General features: G+C 35.2%; 1 pseudogene; it reads right to left on the bottom strand.

Moving 5' to 3' along the window:
• Window positions 1–2,985: 2,985 nt before the first annotated feature.
• On the bottom strand, window positions 2,986–3,683 carry LOC128160899 (uncharacterized; annotated as a pseudogene).
• Between the last annotated feature and the right edge of the window lie 4,985 nt (window positions 3,684–8,668).

Here is an 8,668-nt window from a genome sequence, read left to right as displayed (position 1 = left end):
TTGACATGTCAAAGGGGCTCATATTTGCATTTAAGCTGCATTTCAGAGTCTTAAACCTAATCTAAATATAACGTTTGAAAATAATTTATTCATGAAAAAAGGGATGGGGGTGGGGGGGGGGGGGGGGGTTGAGCATGTTTTTGATATTTCCACTAAACTACTGCACATTTCAAATTTGTATAAAATGTATAAAATAAATATGTATTATACCTTGCATTCCGATGATTTGTAAAGTTCAGGAACAATATAAATAAATTGAATTGAATAAAATAAAAATGAATAAAACATATATCTATTGCAATTTATATTTACATTTAACTTATGTAACACCATAGTTTAAATGATGTAAAAGGGTTTTTTTCATAGCGAAAATGCACGCTCTGCAGAGACTCTGAATTCTAGTCAATACGTTACGAAAAAAGTCATGCAATATGAAAGCAATACAGTATTTGGTCATAACAGAAACTATTTGAAAGTTATTAGTAGTCACTAAAACCATGCGTGCTAATTAATTGATAATTCCGGCGTCTTACACTTTAATCCTGACTCTAGTATATTTAATACAGCGTTAAATGCATGAATGATTAATTCACAGATTAAAAAAACCCATTAACTGACTAGCGCAGGTTATATGTATATTTCATGTGCCATTCTAGCCCAGTACATGTAGCTACCTTCACGCCAGTTTGACCTATTAGGGAATGATCGAATAATTGTATTAATGGTTTTAGTGCTTTACTACACGTATCTGAGCAAGTTTTACAATGAAATTTAAAATGATGAATTTATTTTACGGCTTTCAGGGCAAGGCATCTTCGCTAGCCAATGGTTTCGGATCCGCACCGCTCATCACAAACAGAACTTGTGAGGAGCGGCGCGGATCAGAAACCCTTAATTTGCTAGCGAAGATGAGGCCAAGATCACATCCCAGTAACTAAGTATTTATATTTTAAATTTCAAAATTAATTAAGTGGTACTATCCTCGGCTTGAATATTATTTTATATTGTTAAAAAATGAGTTTATTTCATTAATTAAAATTTTGTGTCCTTGGCCTTTCTGACATTGAAAAATCCTCAAGGTCAAAGGCCATTGCTTTTTAGATGACAATTGGAGTTATGTCTTAAAGACAACGGGTTAACAAAATTTACACGATTATCTTAGTAAAGATCAGCAGAGTTTAGTCTATTATTACATGTATTTTAAGGTTTATTTCTGAATCATGTTTTAACAATATTCGTTGTTTTAATAAAGTCTCTGTGGTAGATCCTTCGAGTGTAAACGCGTTTAAAATAGATAACTCTTACAGATAGGGGGCTGTATGGTCAACAAATTTGAAACCGTCAAATCTTTCTACAATTTCAAGATATGAAACGTTAAGCTATATTCTAGAATTTACTGAAGAAAAAAATCCATATGCATGCATTATTATTTTTGGGGTATTTTCTTATATTTTGATATATAGCTCTTCTTTTAACCGAGATCAATTCAGCCTAAAAATGGACACGACCATCGGGCCCTCTTAATTTCTTTTAATCTCTTTTTTCGTTTGCTTGTCAAGAGTTTTTGGATCCCCCCAACTTTCAAAAACGATGAGCAGGAACTATGTGTATGGCAGCTTATACCCTTTAATGCATGGTGCTCGGTTTAAAACAAACTAAGTAATAAAAAAAAATACATAGCCATCCACAAAGGCAAGCGTCCTAGTATTTTTACAAAAATTGGAAAATCGGGCATTTAACAAGTTGGTTTTTATCTCATGAAAAAGTCAGTCCTTGTCGCGGGAGGAAATCCCCTCAAACATTGGGAAAATCATTCTTATATTTTCTTATATTTTGATATATAGCTCTTCTTTTAACCGAGATCAATTCAGCCAAAAAATGGACACGACCATCGGGCCCTCTTAATTTCTTTTAATCTCTTTTTTCGTTTGCTTGTCAAGAGTTTTTGGATCCCCCCAACTTTCAAAAACGATGAGCAGGAACTATGTGTATGGCAGCTTATACCCTTTAATGCATGGTGCTCGGTTTAAAACAAACTAAGTAATAAAAAAAAATACATAGCCATCCACAAAGGCAAGAGAGTCGTGTGCTTGAAAATCAAGCACGGGATCACTCTCCTCTCGAAACAACTCAAGCGTCCTAGTATTTTTACAAAAATTGGAAAATCGGGCATTTGACAAGTTGGTTTTTATCTCATGAAAAAGTCAGTCCTTGTCGCGGGAGGAAATCCCCTCAAACATTGGGAAAATCAGAAATTATTTTGCTTAATTCAGCTATGTTTTGGCGTAAAACTTCGGGGATATACTGAGTACTGATGCGACACCTTCATGTACTCAAATATTCACGACACTGTTTAACGGATTTTTGTAATGAAAATTAATTTTTAGACATTAAACATCAATTTTATTTAAAGATGTCAATTCAGAAAATTAAAAGTATTTAAATGAAATGGCCTTGATCCTTATGATTAGCTGCTGTTTGACATTTAACAGGAAAGAGTTCTTCTATACATGTAAAGATGCCCTTTTCCACCGGAGAGTAGTTCCAATACAACACAGTTCAAATGAATTACCATTTGTACAGAGATAGATTTAATTTATGCACTATGGAGAAAAAAAAAACAACAACTGGCTAGGCCATTGAACAATATTTGAAGAAGGTAGATTAATACGAATCATTATTTGTGAGATAATAAATTAACATAAGTATTATTTTTTAATATACACAGTAAGTGGATTTGTAAACAAAATTTTCATGTAAAGATACAAAAAGTATATTCGTTTTGAATTGAAGAAAAGTATGACCTTTCTTGACTTCGTAACGTTTCAAAGTACAACAGGTTAAAAAATCGCTACAATGTATCTTTATCAAAACCCTGCAGTCATTGTGTGGGAACTAAAGAGACAAAACATTCTTTGGCAATATATCTCACGGTTTGGTATATCATTTCAAAGTACGGTATTTATAGGGGGATATTGTGATCTTTCAGGATGAGTCGATATTCCTGATCATTCTGTTCTCTTCAAAAGCGTCTGCCGTCAGTCCTGCGTTTTCGCCATGTTTTTTTCGGTAATCACAGAAGCCATTTCAGATTTCACCATTTCCGTGACTGCGCACGCAGGCTCTTTTACTTTTTCGCGCTCTTTGATCTTGGGGTGCATGTCTTTTCAAGAATCCTTCCACGTGAGTAGAATTTTCTGTGTGGTGTCAATCCGGGTTCTGTCGCTGACGTCACTGTATCCGTCTTCTGATACGGTATTTGCAATGTTGACAATGGTGGTGTTTGGAACATTGAGGTATATTCCAAGCATCAACACTATGTTTGTCCAGAGCGCCCAACTCTCGTGAGAGAACCGCAAGACTGGTGTCTTTGAGCACTGCAGCCTCCTTTTTCAAAGCCGAGGTTGATGATGTTGTAAAAGTGAAAGCAAACTTTAAATAATTAAAAATATTAAAACTAACTTTAAAAGAGTATAATATAAAAAAAAGTATTTCACTTGCAGCTAGGACAACTCTGGTTAAAAACTTAAACAACGTTTAATTGTATGTTGACATTAATTCCTACATGCACCAATAAATGATTGGGTCAAAGTGCTTATTAATAACTAATTCTTGAAAAGCTTACACTGTTGTGATGTCGAATTTTGCGCTTTGTCTAGCTTTTGTGGTGATTTTTTCCCCATTTCCAAATTGTTTCTGTACTTTCCACACAAATTTTTAATACACGCTCCAAAAAAAATTAAATTAATTTTCCACAAAGATATAGAGAAATGGTATTTGTAGCTACACGTCTTCCACGTATGGTTTCAAGTCCCATGCAAATTTAACATAACAGGAATAAAATCGAAGCAGACCCCAAATATCCCAACGATAAGATCATGCATTTCAGTGCACAGTTAAAAGATAATATTTCACCCTTCCACGTCTTTGTTCCATGGCCGTTATCGATTATTGATTGGGTTTTGCCTACTGTTGGTTTACAACCTATTGATGACACTTGTCTTCTGGGTATCATGTACAGAAATAAAGGATATATCTATTAAAGTACAGCTCATGTCTTCAAAGAGGACAACGCAAAATTTTCATTTAACTGCTGGTAATCTAGATTTTCTTAGAAAACACGTACGATTCCAATTTAAATTATTTTATCGTGTACTTATTTAATTACTCAAAACACTTATTTTAATCAATTGTAATCCTAAAAAAAATAAAATCAAATGTTAAAAAGTACGTGATCAAGATTTGATGATTGGGGGGGGGGGAGAACGGGGGTAAACGGACAGATAATTATTTCTCCGGATCATTTTCGCACGATACGATGTGGTTCATATGTGGACAGGATATTATTTCAGGTTCCTTCCTTCGATTTCCCCTTTCCTTTGACTAGGGATTTGAAATACAACAAATTTTGTATTTTTCTGTATTTGCACGCTCATACATGTATAAGCAAGGTAAAAGTTGAACGTACATATACACACAGACCATGACGTGATGATTGTAGTGTTTTCTACTATATTTACATTTTCCAGTGTCTTGTTCTGTGATAACACGACGTATTGATTTTGTACTATATTAAACCCCTAACTTCAAACTGGGGCACCAGCAGGGTGTGCTTATTTATATTTAAATATGTAATTGTACAATGGCTTTAAATTATATAAATTTAAGTAATAAGGAATCTATGAATATTATGAGGTGATGATTTTGGTAGGGGTGTGAACAAATCTATCGCCTCATAATACTCAAAGAATGATTCCTTATTCCTTATTTATTGGCTGTGACCGTGCTAATGACTGTTTAATACTGATTGTCCCTGTTCGCAGAGGACGTAACTCCGCAAGGTGCTGGGTGTGTCGAAGTCGGTGGTGTGTGTTTGTTACACCTGAGTTATTGATTTTAGCTGTATACTTTACCATACCTTTATCAAATTTATAAAAATCATTGTTGTTAAATTTTTGAATATTACGTGTCCAGAGAGAGAGAGAGAGAGAGAGAGAGAGAGAGAGAGAGAGAGAGAGAGAGAGAGAGAGGGGAGGGGTTGTCTCCCTTTCTTTACCCTTCATCGATTGAGAGTAGTGAAATGTTGTTTTAATATAAACATATGTTTTTTTAATGCATGTGTATTTAATTAATCTATATAAAAGGGCAATTTCATTCTTAACTGTAATCTTATAAGAAAGTATGAATACTTTCAGAAAAGACAGAGTTAAAAAAGTTTGGCTATGTGAGTTGAGAACCATAATGTATTTTTTTGTAAAACATGATGTAGCAATAATTTCTAAAGAAAATATTAAAAGCTTAAGAAAAAAAGGATTGATTTATTTTACTTTTTATCAAATTAACTTTCAAACAGTTTGTAGATTGTCACTGGTTTTGCAAATAAAGAATAACAAAAAGAACACATATTTTAACTGCTACTTTTTCGATAAAATTCAAACTGTATACACGAAAATAGACTGGTCGAATTCCAATGTCTTACAAACAGCTGTGTCTTGGCGATTTCAAGACGGGACGAAATTGTTTGCCATTGCAAGTGTAAAAGACTGGTGAAAATAACCTTGCATACTGTAGTGCATATGGCCATCAAGCAATAATGAATTTGGCTTGATATTGCAGACTGTTTTTTTAGCTCAATTGTGTGCATGTTTCTTTATCTCAATTGTGTGCAAGACGCACTAACAGCAAGCAGCTTTGGACAGTTCTCTTCATATTCATTCTTTATTCAGAACCTCTGAGACAATTTTGCTTTACAAAACTTGACCCAATGATTGAGTGTAGAATTGTTTTTTTTTTTCAAACGGAGAGATTACGTCCTCAGGAGATCGTTTGTCAGAGAAAATGTTGGTTTCTTGAAAATGTTATATCCAGAGCTATACATACATGTACACACTTAAATTCAAACAATGACATCCTGCTTTAGTTTTCTATAAAAGATCGCAAATAAAAATTTGTGTGAGCATGTTGAGTATGAGAAGATAAGAAGATAGAGATGATATGAATTATATTTACATAATCCAGTGTCTTTGCCTGTGATAACACTACATATCGCTTTTGTACTATATAACACATAATACAAATGACGCCAAATCGAGGCGTCAGCGGGATGTGCTGATTTATATTTAAATATTTAACCGTACGATGGCTTAAAATTGTATAAATATAAGTAATAAGGAATCATTCTTTGAATATTATGAGATGATAATTTCGGTCGGGGTATGATAAAATCTATCATAAAGCCCTTCGGGCTTTATTGGATTGGATCACACCCCGACCGAAATTATCACCTCATAATACTCAAAGAATGATTCCTTATTCCTTATATAGAACCCATCTGCTGTTTAATAAACAAAGACTGAATTATCTATGAAATCGACGTACCTTTTTATTTATCGACACATAATTTCATGGATCAACGATTACCCATAACAAATGCGTTCAAATACTGGATATCAGAAATGTAATCTATCAATGTTCAGAAGTTGACAATATTTTGAAATCATGCATGCATAAAGTAACTGTTCTTTATATTTATAAAGTGACTAGACATGTAGGTCCAACAGGCCGGGTGCAAATTATTTAATTCTCATATATTTTGTGTTACAAATGTCATATGCACAATGTCACACTATAAAAAAAAACAATTACCTAGTACTTACTTACGTATTGAATTTTTTATTCGATATAGCTGGATTTATAAAGATACCGTTTGGTTTGGGTTTTATATTGGTTTGTGTGTCATAGGTGAGCATTATGTACCTTGGATTCCTTGATTTTACGTGTCTAAACTTTTGTCTTATCACAGAAACATGGTTCCTGTAAGATTGATTTGCAAACATGGTTTTTATCATGTAGTAAATGTTTACTGTAAATTCCTAATTTAACGCGAGGAATTTATATCTGCGTGAAATCGCGAGAAGCACCGATCGCAGATATAAAAATCTCGCCCTTATTTTCTGAGAGTTGGAAACTATAAAAACTATGGATAAACGTTCCGCGTTCGCAATTTCATATTATCGCGTTTTGATACAAAACAGCAGAATCGCTGAATTAACTACTCACGTAATATAAGGAATTTACAGTATATCTTTTTGCTAATTCAAATCAATATGTTTTCATGTCTTAATAATTAAAACAACTACACAGAAGGGTTTCTTATTCTGTTTAACCCCCCCCCCCCCCTCCGTTATAATATATGATAACACATATACATATAGTTTGAATTCTTAGATGTCTTGAAAGCCTTTTTTTCTTTGTTTTCTTTTTCAAATATTCAGTAAGGAAAGCAAAGTATTCCCATTTTGTTGAGGGAAAGGGAAACTGGTAGCAAGAAGAGAGGGACAAAAGGAAGGTTCATTAATATATCAAAATAACACTTTTAAATTACCCTTTACCCGTAACTCACCCCATTTCAGTTTATTCATGATTTTCGATAAAGTGTATCCCAAGAATGAACACCTATCTTCAATGTGTATTTAAACTCATCTTCCCAAGTCAAGTGTTTCTGATCTGCACCGCTCTACATAAACTAGTTTATGTAAAACGGTGTGGATTATAAACTCAAAACTTGATAAGATGGTTTAAACTTTGGTTTGAATCTCTGAATGTGTCATGTATTGTGAATCAATAAATGGTTCCATGTTATATGGTGTTCCGATGGGGCCACTTCGACCTTCGCACTTTCGCCTTTAGGTCGAGGTACGAGAGTGCGAAGTTGCGACGGCGAAAGTGCGAGAGTGCGACGGCGAAGGAGCGAAAGTGCGAAGATGCGACGGCGAAGCGCGAAGTTGCGACGGCGAGAGTGCGAAGTTGCGACGGCGAAGAAGCAATACTAATATCGCACTCTCGCCTTCGCAACTTCGCATTCTCGCCTTCGCATCTTCGCGCTTTCGCCTTCGCCTTTTTATAATTATGGAGCTCTCTATCGTTTAAAGACAATTTTAGCTGTAAAAAAGGACATCTGACATATTTTGGAGATTTTATTATATATAATTAATAAAATTAAATTTTCCGGGGGGATGAGATCCGGACCTTCTCTCTTCCTTTACTGCATGTGTGAAGTTATTAGTATTGAATTTTCCGGGGGGGGGGGGGGGGGGGACCCCCTCTCCACCTCTAGATCCATACACCAGCAAGGAGTGTCGCATAATGAAATTAGAGTGTTACTGTGTTTGATCTACGGTAAACAGACAACTGGTAAGTGACAGGAGTCTGGAAGTGCATATGTATACATTATGGCGGACCTTACATTTTATATGGAGTATATAACGATTAGGCATAGCCAGCACTGGTAAACATAAATGTCACATATACACATTAAAATATTCATAAACATTCATAGTAAGCACAATGGCTTAGCGCATGCGTACCAATGATATCATGGATTAATCGGAAAACCTTTGCGAGTACGGTGCCTGCATCAAATTCTATGTAATAGACCGAGACTTTCTGAATGCTATCAAAAAAGGCGAAGGCGAAAGTGCGAAAGTGCGAAGGCGAGAGTGCGAAGTTGCGAAGGCGAGGGAGCGATAGTAGTATCGCTCCTTCGCCTTCGCACCTTCGCGCTTTCGCCTTCGCATCTTCGCGCTTCGCCGTCGCATCTTCGCACTTTCGCTCCTTCGCCGTCGCACTCTCGCACTTTCGCCTTCGCAACTTCGCACTCTCGCATCTT

This window comes from Crassostrea angulata, chromosome 8, assembly GCF_025612915.1.
Source record: "Crassostrea angulata isolate pt1a10 chromosome 8, ASM2561291v2, whole genome shotgun sequence".
Classification (NCBI taxonomy): domain Eukaryota; kingdom Metazoa; phylum Mollusca; class Bivalvia; order Ostreida; family Ostreidae; genus Magallana; species Magallana angulata.
This window is presented reverse-complemented; position numbering and strand designations above follow the sequence as displayed.